This window comes from Protopterus annectens, chromosome 11.part0 (assembly GCF_019279795.1).
Source record: "Protopterus annectens isolate FY-2018-M chromosome 11.part0, PAN1.0, whole genome shotgun sequence".
NCBI classification, from domain to species: Eukaryota; Metazoa; Chordata; order Ceratodontiformes; family Protopteridae; genus Protopterus; species Protopterus annectens.
In genome coordinates, this window is record NC_056745.1 from 466,065,271 (window position 1) to 466,089,549 (window position 24,279).

General features: G+C 43.1%; 1 protein-coding gene across 5 annotated transcripts in view; it reads right to left on the reverse strand.

Annotated features, from left to right (window-relative positions):
- SEPHS1 (selenophosphate synthetase 1) overlaps positions 1–24,279 on the reverse strand; it is a 935,453-nt gene that overhangs the window by 809,804 nt on the left and 101,370 nt on the right. For 2 of the 5 annotated variants that reach the window (XM_044087972.1, XM_044087968.1), the window contains exon 2: positions 22,152–22,231. The exons of the other annotated variants lie outside the window; for them this stretch is intronic. The gene's annotated coding sequence lies outside the window, so the exon portion shown is untranslated. The remainder of the gene's footprint in view (positions 1–22,151; positions 22,232–24,279) is intronic. 5 annotated transcript variants of the gene reach the window in all.

Here is a 24,279-nt window from a genome sequence, read left to right on the forward strand (position 1 = left end):
TTTCACAAACAGCCCTCTAACCTTAGTCCTCACAAACTCAACATGTGAGAGAAGCAACTATGTTAAAGACCTTGAATCCATGCTCTTTCACACACCACCATTTAGCACATATGACAATGAGCGGGTAGACAACACACACACACACACCTCACCTCCTACTCCACCAAAACCCACACCCCACATTTACATATGTGGAGGTCCTCACCAGAAACATATCTAAACACCACAGATCTCCCAAACACAAATACAAGCACGCTACATATAAAAATAGTCAACTCCTCCCTGGTTAGATCTGACCACAAACTAATCACCATGGAAATCAAAATCCCCCCACCTCCCTGAAAAGGTAACCACCATGAAAAACTTCTCTAAAGTTAACTTTGGGCTCCTAAAAACAGAGGTAACTTCACAGCACCCTAAATATTCTGTGTCTGTCTCTCTGCAGTTATCTGAGCTCACTGAAAGTTGTTAGACTACTTTGAAATTCCTTTGTTAGTGCTACTTAGCTTGGGGGTTTCTGCTAGCATTAAAATCTGTGTTGGTTACATTTCTAGTAATCATTTTAAATCAGGTTGCTGGCTACTGAGACTTGTCTGCATGTATCAACTGGACACAAGCTGATTTAAGTATATTTTCTCTGCACTTAGATTTGAGTCAGTAAATATTGTGTCTCTGTCTCTATGCAGTTAGTTCCCCATCCCCCTCCCTGTTCTAGTTGTGGTGTTAATCTTGGTGGCTTTATAATTGCCCGCCCCTGCTGTAAATCTCTTTTTGCACACTCCTCCTGGACCCATCGCATTTGCTCACTCAACTGAGTACAGTGAGATCATATTTTGATTTTGGATACTCCTACCAGTCCCATCTCCTCTGCGGTGTACAGAGAGAGCACTTGGGAAGGGCATTCCTAAATATATTAATCTGCTCTGTTTCCTCAGTCTCAAAAAAAAAAAAAAAAAAAAAAAAAAAAAAAAAAAATGTTGCACTTCATCTGCCTTACTGTATGTGTGTTTCTACCTACTTTACCTTATTTTGCTTTTGCCTCTTCTTAAAAGTACTCAACTGAATTTATTATGCTGCCTTTATTACTGCTTGTTAGTAGCCTGATTAAATTGTAACTGTTATTCTAAGGCCCTTGGTTTAAGCACTTGGGCTTCAAAAAGTTGTTTTACATTAAGAAGGTTTGTGGTCTGCACTGTTGTGGCAGGACAGGCAGCGTACATCCTTCTAAGTTGGGAACTGCTGATTGAAGGCTCAGTGTCCATTATTCTAAAAGTGTATTAGTTCTGGGTTAAGAACTTGGGCTTCAGGCCAGTTATTTTACATTAAGAAGGTTTGTGGTCTGCACTTTTGTGGGAGGAGAGGCTAGATTCTGCCCTTCTGAGCTGGGAATTTCTGGTTAAAGGCTTATTGCACATGCTTACTTTAACTGTTTCCTTCTGAAATTGGTACGCCTTGTTTGCAGTAGCATAGACTAGATTCAGGCCGGCTGGATCTAGCTTTGTTTGTATAACTTGTGCCCTGATACAGGCCGTCTTTTTTGGAGAAGATTTCTCTGTACCCTAGTGGCAGGACGGTGCAGTTAGAACTTGTCTGATTGAAGACTGCTGGAACAGGGCTCAGTTTTAAGCTTTTTAACTGGTTAATTGGGTAAAGTGTTGTTTTGATTGTATCTGTTCTATTTTCTGGAAAAAAAAAAAAAAAAAAAAAAAAATATATACTTGTTTCTCGTCTTACTGAACTAGTATAGTCCAGTTTTCATGTTATTGCTGGATCCAGGGCTGTGTTACAAGTTTCTGTGTTGCTATACCTTACTTGGATAGAAGGAACTTTCTCTGTTCACCTGTGAGAGAGGGGAGCTTTGAGCAGGCTATCTGTCCCTGCAGGCGTGGTTTCAGCCCAGAAGTTAGCAGTTTATTGGCCTTTTTGGGCTAATTTTGATTGTACCTGCTCTATTTCCTGAAAAAAAAAAATATATATATATATATATATATATATATATATACACTTGTTTTCCGCTTTTCTGAACTAGTATAGTCCAGTTTTCAGGCTATTGCTGAATCCAGGGCTGAATCCAGGGCTGTGTTACAAGTTACTGCATTGCCATTACCTTACTTGGATAGAAGGAAGTTTCTCTGTTCACCTGTGAGAGAGGGGAGCTTTGAGCAGCCTCTGTGTCCCTGGAGGAGTGGTTTGAGCCCAGAAGTTAGTAGTTTATTGGCCATTTTGGGCTAATTTCTAGCTCTTTCACTTCCCTGCTATAAAAACCTCATTTGCACAGTTTTTACACTTGTATTACGCTCAGCAAGTGCCTTCCATGCAGAGTCTACAGCAGCAGAGAGACAAAAGAGTGACTCTGGAGTGATTAAGTATCACTTTTCTGCTTTTCTTGCTGTCTTAACTTATTCCGCCTAAAATGCCAGTTTTTTTAGCCAATCTGTGATTTCAAAAGTTTGTTATTGTATACAACTCCGCACAGCTCCTTGTGGTGTCCTGCAGAGTGATACAGGCAGCAGAAAGACCCAAGAGAGACTTTTCCAGATTTAAGTATTTTTTTCCCTGTTTTTTTTTTTGCTCGGACTGCCTTTTCCCACCTAAAAAGCGGATTTCTAAATGATCTGTGCTTTAAAAAGTTTAAATTGCATTTGCCTTCTGCTTTTTACAGTTTTATATCAATTTAAGTCGTTTTTGTATTGTATAACTGTTGTAGGCTACACACTAAATTGCGCTAGCCTGTTTATAACATTTACAGTGTTTTCTGTGCGTTTTTCTGCTGTTTCCTGAAAAAAAAAATTCTCTTTTCCCGCCTTTGCTGAAATTGATTAGTCCAGAATTCAGGTTTTGCTGAATTCCGAACTGTGGTATACTTTCCTGTGTTGCCCATATCCTTACTTGGATAGGAGGAAGCTTCTCTGTTCACCAGTGAGAGTGGGGAGCTTTGAGCAGCCTATCTGTCTCTGGAGGAGTGGTCTCAGCCCTGAAACTAGTAGCTTATTGGCCGTTTTGGGTCAATTCCCATCTCTCTCAGTTTCCCTGCTTTAAAACCCGCATTTGCGCAATTTTGCATGATTTTGCGAAGAGAGCAGCATCAGACAGCGCCGCTTAAACGGGTTTAAACTATTCCCGGCTCCACAAAGTCTGCTCTTCACTTTTTCCCTTAGAACTGTTCTAAATCTCAAAGTAAGCACTCTATTTTCATTTTAAAGCCCTGCAGTTGCTCATATAAGTAATCTTATAAGTAAGCACTAATAAACTAAAGCACTACACCCTCTTACACTTCTTAAAGTACTTGGCTCCTTATTGGTCCTTTTTGATCAGTCAAAAAGTAGTTCCTTATACTATTCTGGCATGTCCAAAAGTCAGTTTCGGGTTTACTCTCCAGTCCAGCTGGTGAATCTGGGAATCTTGAGGCAATGTTACAACTGCCTTATGTACACAGACCACCCTCTCCTCCTCCCAACAAGCTCAAATATATGTGAGAGATGCAACTATATAGCCAAACTGGAGGCTGTGCTCTCTCAACCCAGTATTGGTGCAGTCAGTCAGGCGGAGAAGGTAACCACACACACCACAAATCCAGTCTCACATAAACCTATCGCAACAGCAAACCAAACACAAACACACAAAAACATACTCGGTGGCTCTAAATAAAAATCTTCCCAAGCAGCAGAGATCTCCAAAGCAGACATCCAAGCAATCGCTACCCCACAACAGTACCCACGTATCACATAGTTCACAAAGTCAGTGTGCCACACAGTCACAGCCCTTAAGGCTAAACAACACACCTAATACACTTGTAATAGGTGACTCTATTGTCAGACACACTGACGTCCCACTCACCAAGCTGAACAAGGAGAAGGTCACTCTAAGCTGCCTGTCGGGTGCCAGGATCCGCCACATAACACAAGCACTCAGGTCACTCCAAAGCAATTACAAATATGACTCCGTCATTGTCCATGCTGGTGTGAATGACCCGAGACATACCTCCCTGGAGTACATGAAAAGAGACAGAGGAGATCTCTGATCATGTAGCCCAGGCCGGTATGACCCTGACCTTGAGTAGCATCTTACCCTCACCAAGAATGATGCCACAGTATAAAGATAAAATGATCAATTTTAACAATTGGCTAAAGGATTGGTGTCATTCAAAGGGGATCCAGTGTCTGTCAGCCTGGGATGACATGCTCGACAAGCCACATTGCTTTGCTAGGGACGGCTTGCACCTGTCACCCCTGGGCTTTCGAATATTGGCTAAGGCTCTTGCCACCCCCATAGTGCCTTTTTTAGGCAAGGCTCAAAAGACAAACCCACCTCCATAGACAACACAAGGAAAAAGAAACTAAGGGTAATGCTGCTCAATGCCAGAAGTCTAAACCTCAAGAAGCATGTACTCGAGGCTCTCCTCTGTATGGAGAATATCGATATCTGTGCAGTAACAGAAACCTGGTTCAAGGCTCCCGAGAGCACCCTAGCACTACCAGGTTATACCTCATACCATGCTTTTCGGCCCCAAAACTCGGGCCGAACCACAAAAGGAGGGGGAGTATCCATATTCATCAAAGATACCCACACCTCCAGGTTAGTGGCACTGCACGAAGCATCGGAGACCATCCATGTGCAACTAACAGTGGGCAAAACTGCCTTTCAGTTTGTAGCCTGCTACAGACCACCCTCCCAAACTCAGGAACCCCACTCAGCTTTCCTGAGAACACTGGAGAATATGAAGGTCTCTCCAAACACCATCATATTGGGTGACTTCAACTACCCAAACATAAACTGGGAGCACTACTCAAGCCCAAACACCCTCGCCCAACGCTTCCTAGAATTTATAAACTCAAATGCTATGGAACAACTGGTCACCACTCCCACAAGAGGGGAAAACATATTGGACCTGATCATCACCAACATGGGGACTCTATGTTCCATACCAGAGGTATACCCCTCATTGGTAAGATCTGACCATAAATTAATCTCACTGGACATCCATATCCCGTCCCCACCCCCAGCCAAGGGAACTTCTCAAAAGCAAACTTCACACTTCTCAAAACTGAGGTGGAATCCTTCAAAGCCCCCGGGCCAGTGGAAAATATGGCCCAAACTGCAGAATCCTTTACAAACACATTCTATGGACACCTACAGGAATGCATGGATTGTGCTACCCCAAATAAAACAAAGACTCACTCCTCCAAAGGCAGGAGACCTGTCTGGTGGACCCCAGCCATAAATAAGCTATACAACAGGAGGAGGAAGCTACTACATGATAGAGCAAAATCCCAAAAAGGGAAGGCATCTCTGATCAGTACTAGCAAGAAACTACGATCCCTCATAAAATTAGCTAAGGCCAGCTTCGAAAGAAAAACTGCACAAGACGCTAAAGATAATCACAAGGCCTTCTTTAGTTATGTCAGGAACCTGGGTGGCAACTCCCAGATATGCTCGGAGTTGGTGCAAAATGACAAAAAATACACTGAACCCACAGACATTGCCAATATCCTGGCAGACAGGTTCAGTGCAAACTCCCCCCCCCTTCCCCCCCAAAAGAGCAAATGTCTATCCCAACAGAGTGTAGCCTCCCTGACATCACGGATGCACAGGTGAGAGCTGCCCTCTCCAAAGCAAAAAACACAGCATGAATGGGACCGGACGGTGTCCTGGGATGCGTCTTACATGAGCTCCAAGAAGAACTGAACCCTCACATAAAGTCACTGTTCAATCTCAGCCTTACTACAGGATATGTACCCAAGGAATTGCGTACAGCAACAGTGGTCCCACTCCACAAATGTGGTGCCACAACAGACCCCGGAAACTATCACCCTATAAGCCTGACTAGCCTGGTCTGCAAAGCTATGGAGCGTATCATCATGGAACTCATAAACAAAGACATTGGGAACCTCCAAACAATGGATCCTACCCAATTCGGCTTTGTTAAGGGCAGATCTTGCCTCTTGAACCTGGTCGGCTTCTTTTGAAACAGTCACCAAGGCCATAGACGAAGGGAAGGTAGTCCACACAGCCTACCTGGACCTCGCAAAAGCCTTCAACACAATACCCCACTCGGGCATCATAAATGAGCTCACCAGCTTAAATATCAACCCCTATGTCACAAGATGGGTTGCAAACTGGCTCAGGGATAGAACACACATGGTCAGAATTGCAGGTGCCATGTCAGACTCTAAACCAGTTACAAGTGGCGTCCCACAAGGCTCAGTCCCGTGACCTCTCTTGTTCGGTATATATTTCTCTGAGGTACAGGCTAACACGGAAGGACTATGGTTGACCAAGTTCGCAGATGACTGCAAACTGGGTGCCATAATCGACTCGCCGACTGACACAAGCATCCTCCAAAAGGGTCTCAGAGACGGATAACTGGTGCCAGAGCCATGGCCTAAAGCTAAATGCCAAAAAGTGCATAGTCATCCCCTTTGGGAAAAACAAAGTACCCACAAATTACCACATAGGTGGTAATCCATTAAGTATGGAAGAAGTAATTAGGATTTGGGGACCCAAATAGATAGCAATCTCTCCTTTGACAATCACATTGCCAAAGTGGTTAGAAAGACCTTCTATATAGCCCACCTTATTACGAAAGGGTTCACATCTAGATCAAGAGAGTTCATTGTGCCCCTCTACTAATCACTCATCAGGCCCATAATTGAATACAATGCCCCATTTGAGATGTACCTTACCAGTCACCTGCAGCAACTGGAAAGACCCCAAAAGTACCTCACCAAGAGGATCAAGGGACTCAAATAGATGCCCTACGCAGTTAGGCTTAAGAAACTCCAGCTCTACTCAGTTGCTTAACGCCTACTCAGAGGCGATCTGTGCCCGACGTATAAAGCCATGTCCAAACCAGAATTAATGGACATGCTCCACCTCAGGAAATCCAAATCCCTTAGAGCTACACGTTCCAGGGACTTAAACCTCAGCACAGAAATAAATAGGACATGCTGGAGGGACAGATTCATATCCCAGAGGCTCCCCTCACTCTGGGAAAAAATCCCAAAACATGTTAGGCAGAGCCCCTCAATAACCCTCTTCAAGAGAAATCTTGACGAGTGGATGGGAGATCGTAGGTTTACCCCTGGAACCTCTTCTGTGTCCCTACTAGACAGAGGCACAGTCAACTAATCTAAAAGGGTGGCGAAAGCAAACACACTCTGGCTAGGCTTATAAATGCCCTAGGGCAGATAGCCTAGTATCAACCTATGAACCTATGAAGCATGCAAATGGGGAATAGTTGCATGACTGTGGAACCACACACTAATGCACTGTACGAACACGTAGAAAAATGCATGGATCTCACCATACCCAAATGAACCAAGAAGCTCTCCTCCGAAAAAAAGGAAGTCAATCTAGTGGTGCCCTGCCATAAACAAACTCTACAACAGGAGGAGGAAACTGATGCTGAATAATGTGAAGTCCCAAGACTGGAAAAGCTCCCTTATCAGCCTCAACAAAAAGTTGAGATCCCTCATCAAATCCTTCAAAGCTAGCTATGAAAACAGAATTGCAGCAGATAGTAAAGACAACCACAAAACCTTCTATAGTTATGTAAAGAATCTCCATTGCAAAACCCAGATTTGTTCTGAGCTACTGCACAATGGCACTCCTATACCGAGTCAACAGATATTGCCAATATACTGGCCGACAGATTCAGTGCCAACTTTACCCTTCTCCCACCCCCCAAAGGGCCAAATCACAATACCAGTAGATTGCCAGGCACCCAATATTACTGCTACAGAGGTTAAAACAGCACTGTCTAAGGCCAATAATACAGCTTCTATGGGACCTGACAATATCCCTAGTTGTGTTCAACATGAACTACAGAGTGAACCGGCACCTCACTTGTGTGCCCTGTTCAGTCACAACCACACCTCAGGCTTTGTCCCTACCGAATGGCGCACTGCTACAGTCATCCCTCGCCACAAAGGAGGTTCAACTACAGACCCTGGGAACTATCGCCCCATTAGCCCAATGAATCTGATATGCAAAGCTAAGGAACGCATCATTACAGACCTAGTAAACAAGGATATAGGGACTCTCCAAACTCTGGATCCCACACAGTTTGGTTTTGTGAAAGGCAGATCATGCCTGCTCAACTTGGTCGACTTTGAGTCAGTCACTGTGGATGAAGGCAAGGTGGTTCATACAGCCTACCTTGATCTGGCCAAGTACTATGATACCATTCCCCACTCAGGAATTATAGAAAAACTCACTAAGCTAAGCATCAACCCCTATATCACTAGGTGGGATGCAAACTGGCTCACAGATAGAACCCACAGTGTGAACGTAGTTGACTCCAAGTCAGACTGCCGACTAGTCACAAGTAGAGTCCCACACGATTCGGTCCTGGGTCCTCTCCTTTGATATCTACTTCTGTGAAGTCCAGGCAAATGTGAAGGGGCTCTGGCTGACAAAGTTCACAGACGATTGCAAGTTGGGAGCTATTAACTCCCCAAGTGATGTTGACATCCTACGGAATGGCCTCACTGAGATCAACGACTGGTGTCAGAACCATGGCCTTAAGCTCAATGCCAAAAAATGTGTCATCGCCTTTGGGAAAAACCCGGTTCCCATGAATTACCACATCGATGGTAGTCCACTGAACACAGAAGGCGTTACAGAAGATCTGGGAACACATGTTGACAGCAACCTCTCTTTTGACCACTCCATTGCGACTGTGGTCAGAAAGTTCTTCTATGTGGAACGTCATTACTAAGGGTTTTGCATCCAGGAAGAAAGAGGTCATAGTCTCATTCTACTCTTCCCTCATTAGTCCAATCATCGAGTGCAATGTCCCCATTTGGCATGTACCTCACTAGACACCTGCAACAACTGGACAGGCTGCAAAAGTACCTCACACAGAGGATCCTAGACCTTAACACTTGTCCTACATGGACAGACTCAAACCCCAACTATTCTCTGTCTCATATCGCCTACTTACAGGCGCTCTCTGCTTGACTTATAAATCCATGTCTGACCCAGCTCTGTTAGAAATGCTACATCTAAAGAAATCCCAATCCCTCCGCACCACATGCTCCAAAGACCTTAACCTTACCACAATCAACAGAACAAGTTGGAGGGACAGGTTCATAACCCAGAGACTACCCATGCTATGGAATAGACTTCCCATACATGTCAAACAGAGCACCTCACTGGCCTTCAAGAGAAATCTTGATGAGTGGATGGGAAATAGAAAATTCACCCAGGGAATCACTCCAGTGGCTCTACTCGACAAAGGCACTGGGAACGAAGGTCGGATGGCACAATGCCAGGGTAATCCTATAGGCTAGGCTTGTAAAAGCTCCTGGGCCATTAGCCTAGTAGACACCTATGAACCTATATCCGATCCAAAGAGTCTTTTGTGGTTGGTTGGGTTGGATCCAAAACAGCTCTACAGTTTTCAACTTTTCTGCCTTCGGATTCGATGAAATAGTCAGATCCGATGTCTTAAACCTTTTTTTGCAGTAGGATCAGATGGAGAAGTCTGCTCTAAAATAGGTCTTTTTCTTCCTTTGTCTGAGACCTTGAGTAGTACTAAGCTAGTAGCTGCCCTTGCGAGCCATTTTAAGCCTAGCCAATTATCCCTTGTGAGACTCAAACCCTGCACCCTGTGTTTGTAAGGCAAACACCTTAACCATTAGGCCACCCTCCCACCTCCTTAGCAGACTAGGAAGAAGCAGGGCTGGACTGTTTACACCTTTCTTTTGTTTTCTCTTTCTTTTGGTGTAGCTCACGAAACTGCCTCACCAAAGGAGGAAGGCACTAGACCTTTCAATATAATCTCTTCTGTTCAACTAAGGCTCTGTGGTTGAACGCATGTCAGATAACACAGTCTTCTAGCAGGTGAAGGAGATGGAGGCAATACACACACAAAGTATGAGAGTCACTGACAAGAATTTTGTAACCACATTTTTCATATTTTTTGAAGCCAGATGGCTTATCTTTATCCCCCATTATAAAACAGTCCAAAAATACAACACCAGCATAGAAAAGAATTATTTAAAAAAAAAAAAATAAATAAATATATATATATATATATATATATATATATATATATATATATATATATAAAAACCAGAAAAAAATACCAACAATGGTAAAGAGAGAGTTACACTAAAACAGTGTAGAAGTAAAATAAGATACTAGCAATAGTACCATAAGGTACTTTTGCATAAAAGGAAGGGAGAAAGGTATTTAAACTAAGGTAAGGGGACAGAAAAGAGATTAAACTATTTATGGAAAGTTTACAAGCCAAAAATACCAGAAAAAATATTGAAAAATCACTTATTTGCCCAACAGCAACTTGGAGAACCATGTCTTCACAAAGTGGCAAACAAAATCTGAGGTAACTTAGAAGGGTGCATTGTGGGTAAGGGAAGAGCTTGAGAGCTTTCTGGTTGCCACGAGCTATTGCGACAGCCGAGCTGGATCCAAGGATCGGATCTGAATCCACAGGTTTGAGGACAGAATGAAAACTGACATCAGATCAATACTAATTTCATGAACTTTAATTATACCCTGCCATAGGAATGGGGTGCATTCCCCCCATGCTATTAAAAACCCAAAAGACTTGGGAGAAATTAAACCAAGAGAATACGGTCATGATTAAATAAATGAACAGAATACAGACTACTGTACATTGAAAAAAAAGTTATAAAATATCCAATCCTGAGGCTCCGGCTGGGGTTGGGGCAGAAAAACCCAGCACAGAGAAATGTACATCTCCAGGATAAATGTCACCATTATCTCCAGCTTGCCACATCATCAAACAATGTCTCTTCATTCAGAATTCTATGCTCCACAATTAGCCTTGAACAATACCTGACTAGATTTACTAGCATCTCCCAGTCATATACATATTTTTGGGACAGTGCACACTCCCACCACCTTTATACTTCTTGTATATCATTATGATAGCCAAATCTATAACTATCTTACTAATAAACAACCATGACACAGACACACAACTGGGTTGGATTGCATGGCTAGGCTTATAAAGGCCCTGATGGTTGTTACTTAAGTATATACCCTATAAACTATGTCAAAGGTACAACATTTGAAAGTACTAGGATGAAAAACCGAGCAAGATTTTGTGAGGTTCAGTGTTATAACAAGAGACACGAAGGAGTCTGTTCAAACTGTTCATCAGCTCCATTATAGATGCGGCAGTAATAAGCCAATAATACAGATGGGAATACTTCAGCTCCCTGCAGTCCCTGATGTGTTTTTACTATGGGCATGCAAACATTATGGGAGCAGAGGTAAGACTAAAGTGTATAAGACTAAAGTGTAGTGTCAAGAAATGACTGGCTCTAGCCCAGAAGTGCAGAAACCTCCTGGACTCCTTGGTGATTCTGATGTGGAAGCAGCTCTCAAAAAGGGTCTAAAGAGCATATCCAGTCTCCTTCATACAGACAGGGAACAGACTGCACTGTGAAAAGCAGCAAGAGCACACTTGTCTTCATTTTGCTAAAAAGAATGTGGAACATCATCTTAAACCTCTCTGAGCTTACAGGAACTTCTTGGATGGCTCTCTTCCACGGCAGGCTTAACACATCCTTCCTTCCTTTCTGCTTGCTTTTGATAAGGTGGGATAGCCATCCAGGAATGTGAGGAGGGAAAGTGGACTGTATGGCTGCTAGGTACAATTTGCTTCACCCGCCTCGTCTTTGGTTCCCGTTAAACAAAAATGGCTAAACTTTGACTAGACTAAAACAAGTAGGTTTACAGACTACTTAAAATTCAGCTCAGCAGCAATATTGGACAAAAGATATGTATGATACACAAAGACAGTCTTGACAGACCCAAGTTGGAAGGACTGACACAAAGCTTGCATTTCAGAAATTCTCTGTGGAGTTTTGCAAGATTTCACCTTGGCTGTTGGTCGGTTTCTGTGGTACAAAGTGCACATTACAAGGATAGAGTTGAACCTCTACAGGAGGATGGATGAAAAAAAATACCTCTTACAAAGTCCATGTAGATCATTAAGGTTGCCATGACATGACAAAAATTAAGAGACTGCTAGGTGCACCTTAATGCAGGAGTAACTTAACCCTGTGCAAAAATATGTGAAAATAATCTAGTACAGCTAGTACTGAAGCAGTAAACAGATCCAAGACATTTGCAGCAATTCATTTTTCTTCTGTATGATCCCTAGGCAGAAGTAAGGATCTGGACCAACTTGACAGGATTAGAAAGTTTCCTGGCCATCAATGCCAGAAATCATTCAGTTAAATTAACAGACTGAAGGCCCGGGTGAGTCTTGCCAAACGGGAGGGGGACCAAACCTGATGGGGTTAAACTGTGGGTATGAGAATGACTCTGGACTTACCCAGGCTGACTTTATGAACGAGTTTTGGAATCAGACATAATTCAAGAAAAAGCCTAAAGAAGTCTGGAGACCATTTATGCATAAGAATTTCAAGGAAACACCCCCAAAGAAGCAGTGATAAGAAGCCACTTGGCAATGGTTGGAGAGGCAAATGGGTTACATCAAGGCTTTCCTCAGTGATTGAACAGCTTCCATGCTTCAGACCGACTACAATATTTGCAAGGAAGACCCAAGTAGGAAGTTAGGTAACAGATCTTTTTTGAAGAAAAGCTTGCCTTAAAGGAACTTTACACCAAAGAAATACAGGTTATGAGAGCTGACAAGGGGGTATGACAGTCATTATCAATAATGTTGGCTACAACGTGGCCATTAGAAATCTCCTAGCAAACCACAATTATGAGAAATTTACAGTCGAAAAAACAGAGGAGTTTTTCTAAAACAATGACAATTTTGTTTGACCTGTTGTGCAAAGGAAACTTCGACCATGAGGTATACACACTTTTGAGAATCAATCACCTCAAGATGGGGAGACTCTTTGGCATACCTAAAATACATAGACAGGTTCAATCCTCTATTTAGACCAGTAGTCTCAGCTGATCACTACAAGATGGAAGCAATATCAGTCTTTCTTGACTACCTTCTAAATCTGGTTGTTCAAAAGTCCAAATTTTACCCGAAAGACTCATGGCACTTGTGAGTTATTAAGTGACACTGGAAACATTAACAGTGATTGTGTCCGTGTGTCACGATGTAGTTTCTTTATACCCTTGCATTCAAGCAGGACACAGGCATTGCCTTTGTTAGAAGTTATCTTACAAAGTTTTCTGACTGAAATCAACATGACAAATACCATCTGTATCTTGTTGGAAGTGGTTTTAGAAAACAATTTTTTCATGTTCCAAGGAAAATACTATAAACAGGAGTTGCGGGTGGGTAACCTGGACTGCAACAGTGAAGACACTCTAACATCACTTTCCATGCTTGTCTGTGATAAGTCCTTGTGCAGAATCTTTGTAGTTGGTAATTGTGAGGGGAGGCAAATAGATCTATGTCCGGGCATCCCCATTTCCTTGTTATCAGGCTGAAGACTTGTGGATCCAGCTTCCACTCGTGGGGATCCATGAAGTTTCTGCTTAGTTCATCTGCCAGAGTATTTTCCTTTCCTGTCAGGAACTGTGCCTGCAGATGTACTTGGTATGTCAAAGCTGTGTCCCACAAAGTCATGGCTAGTCTGCAAAGGGGGTAAGAATGTGTGCCCCCCTGCTTGTTTATATACCACATGACCGTGGTGTTGTCTGTCTTTATCAGTAGTTGTCCTAGATGAAGTTGGTCCTTGAAGGCTGTCAGGGCATTTTGAACAGCTAGCATCTCTTTTTGATTGATATGTAGATGCATTTGGTTTGGAGGACCATGTGCCCTGAATGCCTTTTCCTGCCATGTGGACCCCCAGGCATAATCTGATGCATCCGTTGTTATTGTCTGCCTGGCTGTGGGTAATGTGAATGGCTATCCCTTGTTCTGATGACAAGCCTTTGCCCACCATCGAAACTCCTGCTGCAGGCAGGGAAGGAGAGTAATGATAGTTTCCAGGCTGTGGCAATGTTGAGTCCAAACACTTTTTAGGTACCATTGAAGTTTCCTCATATGCAGTCTTGCACATGGAATTAGTAGGATGCAGGATGCCATGAAGCCCAAAGCCTGCAGAATTTTTCTTACAGATAACTGGGCCTTTGTTGCCAACATTTTGAAATAGGTAGTCAGTTGCCTTTGTTTGTCTGGCGTGAGATAAGCCATCTGGGCAGTTGTATTCAAGCTTCCACCCAGGAATATTATCTCGAGAGGGTACTAGTTTTGATTTCTTTTTGTTGACTGTGTACCCTAGGCATGTTAGAAGTCTTTTCACAAACGCCAGATGTTGAAGAATGTCCTTGTTCTCTGCTTGAATTAGACAGTCGTCCAAGTAAGGATATATTTGTATTCCTCTTTGTCTGCAGAATGCAATTACTGGTGCCAGGCACTTTGTAAAGACCCTGGGCACAGTAGATAAGCCAAAAAGCAGTGCAGACAATTGGTAATGCATTGAACCAGCCTTGAATCTGAGGTATCTTCTACATAATTGTCTGATTGGGACATGCAGGTATGCCTCTTTTAGGTCTAAAGTCACAAGCCAAGCATTGTTGCCCAGCATGGGCAGAAGCTGCTGCAAAGTCAACATTCTGAATTTTGGAATATCCAGGAATGTGTTCAGAATACATAGGTCCAGTATCGGCCTCCAGGCCTTGTCCTTTCTGGGTACCAAGAACAGCAGAGTAAAATCCTTATCCCTGCTCTTGTTCTGGCACTTGTTGAATGGCCCCCATATGCATGAGGGATGAGACTTGTTTTTGTGCCTCTGCCCATTGATTTTTTGGCAGATCTGGCCAGCCATTTGCCTTTGGCAGAGTATGGAAATGGAACTTGTAGCCTTGTGACACTATATTTAGAACCCACTTGTCCTGGGTTATAATGTGCCAATTTTGTGAAAAAAGTGCTAATTTTCCCCCTAAGGGTGCTGCCAGTAGATAAGTGCTTGGTGCAGGAAGGGGGAAGTCATTGGGACTGTTTCCTGTGCGTTTGTGATTTATCTTCTCCAACTTTGGAGGTACAAGCACCCTATTGCTTTGACCTGTATGAACCTTGCGCCTAGGATCTGCCCCTAGGGCATCTGGATCTGCCCCTTTGAGGTCTGTCTGACATAGGAAAGGACCAATTTTTAGTAGGCCAGTGTCTACTAAACCTAGGTGGTTGTACTTTTAAGAAATCTTTAACAGTTTGCATATATTTAGCTTTGTCCTCCATTTTCTTTAACACCTCTTCTGCCTTAACACCAAAGTATCATGCTGTAAAGGTGCATCTAGCAATTTAACTTTAACATGATCAGACAGATTTTGTTCCTTTAACCAAGCATGCCTCAAAATTACTGAACCCGTAACTGCGCCCCTGCAGGAGGCCTCCAAAGAATCAAAACCACATTGCAAAGTATGCTTTCCAGCTTGTTTAGCTGCATGCAATAAGTCCTGCATTTCCTTGTTTTCTGCAAATTCAGAGTTTAACAACATTTTCTGTTTAAGCAATCCAATGACATGTTGCTGATATTTGAGCATATGAAACTTGACAGTTTAAGGCCCTTATAGCCAAAGTTGCAGATGTGTAAACCTTTTTTCCCCCATCTATCCAGTGCCCTTGAATCTCTGTCAGAGGCGGTTGGGTTTTTTGCAGTGGAAGCCTCAACTCCCTTTGGACCCTGTGAAATAGTTTCTGGGTCAGCAGCAGGGTTTTTAAAAAGAAATTTGTGAGAGTCAGGAAACCTGTAACATCTGACAGGCTTAACAGGAGCTGGGGGTAAGGAGTCAGGGGTCAGACTAGACTCCGAAAACACATCTACAATGTCTAACACAGGTGGAATGGCTAGATGTCTGTGCTGAGGTAGTAAAAGGAAATCCCTGAGCCTCTTTTTAGATTCTGAAAAATCTTGGCTCTCCCAGTGGAAATGCTCCCTCATGGTATGCAAGGTTTCCCCAAAAGAATAGTCCTCAGGAGGAGATGCTGAAGGTAGATTCTTCAGCATCAGAAACCTCATGGGGGGGGGGGGGGGAGAATATGCTCGATCAGAAGAGGAATCAGAAGAAATAGAAACCTGATCTGAAGACTCATAGTCAGTCTCTTGCCTAGGCCTCTTATCAGGAGGGGGATGGGAACCCCTGATCAAGGTAATAGTTTTTGGCCATTTTGAGCATCTGTTTTTTGGGAATAGAGGCCTGTCCATGTGGCTCTTGAGGTTGTTTCCTTGCTTTAGAATGTGCTTTAGTCTTTGCCTTTGAAGCTGAAGTCGTTTTAATGTAAAGATGTTTAGGTCTGAATACACCCTCAGAAGCCGGTACCTGCTCAGTGGCTCCGGACCCATCCTAATCCGAGGCTCCAATACCTTGAGTACCCAGTGGCATGGCCAACTCCATGTGGGAGTCGGTAGCGGCCTGCGACTCTAAAGTAGCGGGCATCTGGGGCTGCGAAAGCACCTCACTGAGGACCGGCGACTGGCTTAGGAGAAGCTTAGTCGTTTGTTTTGGGCCTCGGTTGTTTATCTGTATCCTTTTCTTTGTGTTTTTTGTGAACTCCGGTAGTCTGATGGCTATCCGACGACATTTCTGGATAATTAAACCGGCGTCCAAAAAAGTTTAAAGCAAAATCATACCGACACTTAATAGTGCATTGGTTAAATCTAGCACAAAACCGACAACCAGTAACGTTGTGATCAGGGCCTAGGCAAGGAATACAGTAAGAATGAAAGTCCTTATGCGGGATTTGCTTTCCACAAGAAATACAATTACTAACTTTTTCTGACATCGGTCTGGAACAAGAAAAAAGTTTCCCCAACGGGGTACTTAGCTTTATTGAAGACTTCGGATCTGAAACTCGAACAAGAAAATCTCAGGTGTCGGCCGACCGACACTTGTGAACCTCTTCTGCTTCGGGCACCGCGCGGCAAGAAAGACTGAAGAAAATGGCATCGGCTGCTTCTTTTATACCCCCGACGACCCAACGTCAGGGAAGGAGTGACAGCAGCCGACGCAGGACCCAAGACTTTGGAATTCAGGCCAGCTGAGGGCAACCTGCCAGGATTACCCAAATGTAATGACTGCAACAGTGAAACACGAAGAACATCTGTGATTCACAAGGAGTGGTTTATTTGGAATCTTCAGATTCCTGCACAGTGTTTTATGTAGGAAAACAACTGTGACAAAGCTGTCAAGAAGAATTTATGAACATACTTTGGCTATAATGAAAAAAAAAAAAGACACTAGTAATTCTTTAGCCAAACACTCCCTAATGTGTATTAATTTCAAAAAATTCCATTTTTTTGCATTAGATGATGTCCGTGTCAACGTGTTTGTTAGCAATTACAATGTCCTACTTGAATGCTGTGAATCCTGGTGGCAAATAAGACTGCGGGCAGAAAAGTTACCCTGTCTCAATGAGACAGTAAACATTGAATGTTTTCTGATGGCACAAAGACTTCAAATGCTAAATACTGTTGTTAAAATTAGTCATATTTTCTCATTTTTACAGAAATAGGTTTTCATTCTAGAAATTACATTTGGAGTTCTCTCAGCAACCACTAGACCATTTCAGACAGACAGTAACACTTCTGAGTGGTTAGTGCCAGATTTTTTTTATATACACTGCAACTTTAAGAACAGAGTGAGCAGAGAGAAGCATTTTATTGGTTGGGGATGATCGTGTGATTCATTTAGTACTACTTTTAAACTTGGTTTGTGTACTTGGTTTCAAATCTGATGAAATTCTGTTGAACAAAAAGAACGAAAGCACTTGGTAGTTAAAACTTGTGTCTGAGACTCCTTCCACGCTTGTTTTTCTAGGATTGTTAGAGGTGACTAAGGGATGACTCTTGTGGCATCAGCAGTAAGGACTGAGCCTGCCTGCTAAAGAATTGGCTTCCCTGAGATGTGACTAGCTATCAGAAAACAGGTTTTGGAACACAGCCCATTCCCACACCCTCAGCACTTCTCGGCAGAACAGTACAAGGAGTCCTTCCTGTCTACTAACGTACCAAACCATAGACATATTGTAGGTATGCATAGCAGTATTATCCAAAGTGTTGGCCACTACAGAGGTAGGGACTAAAAAAGGACAATTCAGGTCCACAGCCACCATCTCAAGTGAAGTTTGCAAGTTTTAAATACCTTTACCAATGACATCATATGAGTGCTCTGCTACTCACAGAGTGCAAACTGGACAAGATTCTAACTTGCAAAGTGCAATTTAGACTTCAACTCCACAGACATTGGTTTTCTCTAGGAAATAACTGCCAGTGTGACTTCTAAATGATGGTAAGCCGCACAACGTGGGTTAAGATGAGCCACAGTGGAAGTATTTGGAATTGAAAACAGCAGACTCCCACCCAGACATCTGGGAATCTCCTGGGTCCTTGGAGATTTGTATGTGAAGGTAGGTGTCCTGGAGATACAAAGACAACATCCAGTCTCCTGACAGAACAAAAGGATGGACTGCACCATGAACATTCAGAAGGACTTTTTGGGAATGAACTGATTTAGGCTGCAAAGATCAAGTTTTGGCCAGAGTTTTTTGGTCTTCTCTGACCTAAAATAATCTAGAGTAAAAACTGAACCCCCTTATCTCCCTTGGGGGATTCATTTCTGTCAGAGGTTTAAACACCTCTATCTGCTGGGGAATTACATCAACAATGGCAGACAGTGAGGTTGAGGTAATGTGCTGAAGGGAAGAATTAAAGCCTCTCTGTATGTTATAGTGCCGATCCACTTTTCTCACATGATGGCTATCCACATGGGCAAGTGATGGAACAAATGGCATCAATTGTCTCCAGCATGGATAGTCACACAAAATCTCAGGGATGAGATTGCTGCCCCCAGGACAGCCACAGTATCATGGTTCCAATGGCTGTTGCAGTGTTTAGACTGGTGCCTATTTTGAAATTGGCACAACCATAGAGAATAGGTATTGCAGAGCTTCAACTTTCAAAACCAAAACTCATACAGGTCCTGTCTTTCTTTTCCATTATCTTCAGTTAGGCCTTAACTGCAATGTCAAAATAGTCAAGAGTGTGAGTGAGAAAGGTCCGTAGTTTCTTCAGCAAAGTATGTAAAGTATAGACCGGTATGACTGCAAAGAGCTAGGTGCAGAATTATCAGACAGATGTTTGGAGAGGTTTACAGTAGATGTGGTTGCACCCATGAATGCAACATGAACTTCAAGTCACCATCAGGCAGGCATTCCAATGACAGTCTCATTTCATTAGCAAGCTACTGATGAAAAAGCAACATACATGAAACAAATAGTTCACTGCCCTCATAGTAAACAAGGAGAATACATAAACTTGTTTCTCACAAACTGTCCACTGTCTAGTAGCCTTTACATGAAATATGGAAGCAGCATGAAATAACGCCTTTTTAAAGACCAAGGGCACAACAATATAAAGTCCGTCTTGCAGAGCTGCAGTAACAGAAACTGACTTGGGAGACTTGGCTCAGCAGGACTAGTCTTTGACCGGACAACATCCCAGGCTGCGCTTTACACAAACTTCAGAACGAACCGGCTCCCCACTTAAGCACCATGTTCAATAATAGCCTCGCATCAGGCTTTGTGCCCACTGAATAGTGCACAGGAAAAGTTAGCCCACTCCACAAAGGGGGAGCCACCACTGATCCTGGGAACTATCGACCTATTAGCCTCACGAGCCTGGTCTGCAAGGCCATGGAACGCATCATCATGGAACTCATAAACAAAGACATTGGTAACCTCCAAACTCTGGATCCCACCCAGTTCGAGTTTGTGAAAGGCAGATCATGCCTCCTGACCCTGATCGACTTCTTTGAGGCAGTCACTAAAGCCGTAGATGAGGGTAAGGTGGTTCACACAGCCTATCTTGACCTCGCCAAGGCTTTCAACACCATCCCCCACTCTGGAATTATAGCTAAACTCACTAAACTAGGTATAAATCCCTACGTCACAAGATGGGTTGCCAAATGGCTCACTGACAGAACCCACACTGTAAAAGTTGTAGACTCCAAATCTGACCTCAAAGCAGTGTCAAGTGGAGTACCACAGGGTTCCGTCCTGGGACCTCTCCTGTTTGGTATCTACTTCTCTGAAGTACAGGCTAACACAGAAGGCCTCTGGCTAACGAAGTTCACAGATGACTGCAAACTAGGAGCCATAGTCAAGTCCCCAAATGATGTGGACATCCTACAGAAGGTACTCGCTGAGACAGATGCCTAGTGTCAGAGCCATGGCCTCAAGCTCAATGCCAAAAAGTGCAGTGTCATCCCCTTTGGTAAAAACTCTGTACCCATGAACTACCACATAGGCAGCAATCTACTTAACACCCGAATGTATGATAAGAGACCTTGGGACCCAGGCTGACAGTAGTCTCTCCTTTGATAGAAGGACTTCCTGACTACTGTGACAATGTGACTATGTGGCACACCTCCTCATAAAAGGCTTCTCATCCAGGAAAAAAAGAAGAGGCCATTGTTCTCCTCTATAATGGGTCTAATGAGTGTCGAGTAAAGTACAATGCCCCTTTTGGAATGTACCTCACAAGACATCTGCAGCAGCTGGAACCCTGATAAGGGTAATTAAATCCTCAGCCATCTTAAGCATCTGTTTTTTAGGCATAGGGGCCTGTGGGGGTGCCTGTGGACCTGGTTTCCTAACTTTGAAGGGGGCTTTAAGTTTAGCATAAGACTTAATGGAGATAGTTGTCGGTTTGAAGACACCTTCAGAAACCGAAGGCCTGTCCAGAATCTCCAGATCACCGTCAGGGTTGGCGTCTGAGGGGTGAGAAGGAACCGGCTCCTGAGGCCCAGCTGATTCGGTCTGGGAGGCCGTCAGAATTTCTAACTCAGCGGTAGTCAGGGGCTGCGTAGGTGCCTCGCTGAAAACCGGAGAACCGTTGGCAGGCCTTGCTGTGGCCTCGGTATCTGGTCTTGGCCTTGGTTGCCTGTCTTTATCCTTGCGTTTTTTTAATCATTGCTGATGTCGGTTGCTCCGACGACATGCTATAGTTAAATTTTCTGCCAAAATAATGTCGGGTGAAATCTGCCCGACGCTTGATTGTACGTTTGTTGAACCTAGCACAAAACCGACAACCAGAGACGTCGTGGTCTGGGCCTAGGCAAGGAATACAATAAGAATGAAAATCCTTATGAGGTATTTGCTTCCCACAAGAAATGCAATTATTAACTTTGTCTGACATCGGTCTGAGGCAAGAAAAGTTTCCCCAATGGGGTACTTAGCTTTAGAGAAGACTTCGGGCTGAAATTCGATTAGAAAATCTCAGGAGCTAGCCGACCGGCACTTGCGAACTGCTTCTGCTTCGGGCATCACGCGGCAAGAAAGACTGGAAAAAATGGCGTCGGCTGCCTCTTTTATCCCCCTGTCGCACTGACGTCAGGGAAGAAGTGACGACAACAGACGCCGGACCAAGACTTTGGAATTCGGCCGACTGCGGGACCGCCTGACGGCAGGATAACCCAGAGTGTGATGACTGCAGCAGTATAACACGATGAACATCTGATTCTGCTTCGGGCACTGCATGGCAAGAAAGACTGATGTAATGGCGTCGGCTGCATGCTTTATACCCCTGACTACCTGACGTCACGGAAGATGAGACAGCAACCGATGCAGGACCCATGACTTTGATAAAAAGGCCGACTGAGGGCTACTGCAAGTAGATAACCCAAATGTGATGACTGCAACAGTGAAACACGAAGAACATCAAGGAGATGGATAGTTTAGTTTAAATCAAACCTACCCACTTGAAAAATTTAAATGATTATTCCCAAATGAAAATTCAATACTGTGCTTTATCTACAAATATGTTACTGCCAATGCCTATGTAAATAGTTCTACAGTTCTGTTATGTTTAGTTGTACTGTCTGTCCTCTCTGGCTCAGGTGAAGTCTGAAAATAGTCCTGGGACCAGTTCACCTACCCAGTTAGCAGATGTTAAATAAATAAAAGTTAGCCCTTAATAGTAGTAGTCAATCCAATCTCTGCCAGTGTAACATGCTTGGGTACAGCTATAAAGGCAGATATAATCCTCAGTGCTTTGATACAGACAATGCTCCAATGCTTTTTTCATGAGCAGAAAATGCATTCCACAAACCAGTAGCAGAGTTTACATTTTTTGAGGGTAGTGGGGGTGGCAGCAGCCTAACTAGGTCAATGAAGCTATAGGAATGAAAAACGTTTAAGACTTAAGACTGACATGCCTTACCTCCTTAGTACATTCACTGTAGCAAGACAGCAGTCATTTAACATCCAGGGAATGATTCCTCTCACAACGTAAGTAGCAGTCTGTGAAATACATCAGTAAAGTTACAGAAAAGTCAAAGTGGATCCACAAAAAATAAATAAATTAAAAAAAAAAAAAAAAAAAAAAAAAAGTACAGTTGAGTAAGCAAACTTACCATAACAGTAGATGTTTGAATAGATCAGTAGTGCACAATGTCCGGCCCGGGGGCCAAATCCAGCCCTCCATGCAATACCATCCAGCCCCCAGAGAGTAACCAAAACATTTAAAAAAAAAGTGAAAAAAATAATATGCCTTACTCCAGTCATGCAAACTTTCCAGCACGTGCTTACTTACCTAATTGACTGCAGTTGCGCATACCTCTAATTTTAGCTGCAGAATTAACTATTCTTTCTCTTTTATAACTTAGTCTGTAAACAGTAGCAACTTTCTGCAAGAGTTTGTAATAAGTCATGGCTGCAAGCCAGAATAACGTTAAATGCAAAGTTGATGTAGAAAAACAGGCAATTTCATGACTGCTGTCTTAAGTAAAAATGCCAGTCACCTGTACCTGTTGTTAACTCGTAACGACTTGCTATGTTTTGAGGTGGCCCGCAGATGCATTAAGAATTCGTGTAGTGGCCCTCCCCACAAAAAGGTTATGCACCACTAGAATTGATCATTGCTACAGTAGCCAGATCTATCTGGGTTATATCTGGTCAAGGATATGACAATTGGCCAACATCCAAAGCTTCAGGGCAACTTCCATGCTCCTCAAATGCAGATAGGCTCAAGGAAAGCCATATAAGTGGTTAAGGAGGGTGTTCTTACTGCAACATTAATAATTTTTCATGATGGTAAGTTAATTTACAGCTGTTCTAAGTTGATCATTAGATCACTGTTGCAATTACCAAAGCTACATGCATAGATTATCGGAGCTTAGAAAGAAATGGAGGCTTGAGAAGGGTCAGAATCCAAGAGCCCCAGCAATATACCCTAACAAAACCTACTCTGGGCCAGGAAAAATAATCCAGTGTTTTCCAAAACGCCACAGAAGAATCAAAGCCCTGGTAGAATGAGCCCTGACTTTGCCTGGAAGGGGCTTGTGGTGAGAACAACAGAAAACAATAACATGACAGAACCATTTTTTTTTTTTAAGATGGCTTGTCCCTTTTTTTACTTTTATAGGAGATAACAAACAGTTGCTCCAAACTCCTAAAGGTCCTGTCAGTGTAGTATCTGGTCAACTGTAGAAATCCAGAGTATGCAATATACTTTCTCTCTTAATTTTTGGATTTGGAAGAAAGACAGGGAAATGACATACTTGACTGAGTAAACTCTGAACCTACTTCAGACATAAAATAATTTGTTCTCAAAGATGTAATTTGTTCTCAAAGGCACCCTATTCCTTATGAAAATGGAAATAAGACTGGCTGACCATAGCAGTTTAGAACTCAGACACTCTTCTTGCAGAAGTCGGGGCATCAGGTAGCACTGTTCTTCAAGTTTATGAACTTGAATTATGCCTGATGAGCTGGTTCAAATGGAAAAAACAAGGTTTTTCCTAGAACAAAGCTGTGATTCCAAGAAGGAGCCACCTATCTTCCACGTGGATGAATATTTAGAACTCTTCATATTATTTGTTTTAAGACTGGGTAGGCAAGAAGAATCTAAGAGCAGACATGCGGAGATGGCCACGAGGTGAATCTTGACAGATGAGAAAAAAACAGATGAGAAAAAGCCAGAGGATAACAACTTACACAAATGATGAAGAACCAGAGGCATGTGGACCTTAAAATGGTCCTGTTTCTTAGTTTGGCACCTCTTCCACTTACCCATATATGATTTTCTAGCAACCAGCTTCTTTCCCTCCTTTAATACCTGCTGCACATCCCCAGAGTTTCAATATCTTTTTGGCACCAGTTTTTCTATCAACCAGGCAGTCAGCTGAAGAAAATAAAAGTCAGGGTGCATCAAACAACCTCTGTCTTGTACGAGTTAAGTCCAGTCTGTAAGGAAGCTTGTGGTAACGGTCCCTGGCCATTTTCAACAGAAGGGAGAAGAATTGCCACCTGGGTCTAAAGGGAGTCACCACAGTTATCTTCAGGAAATC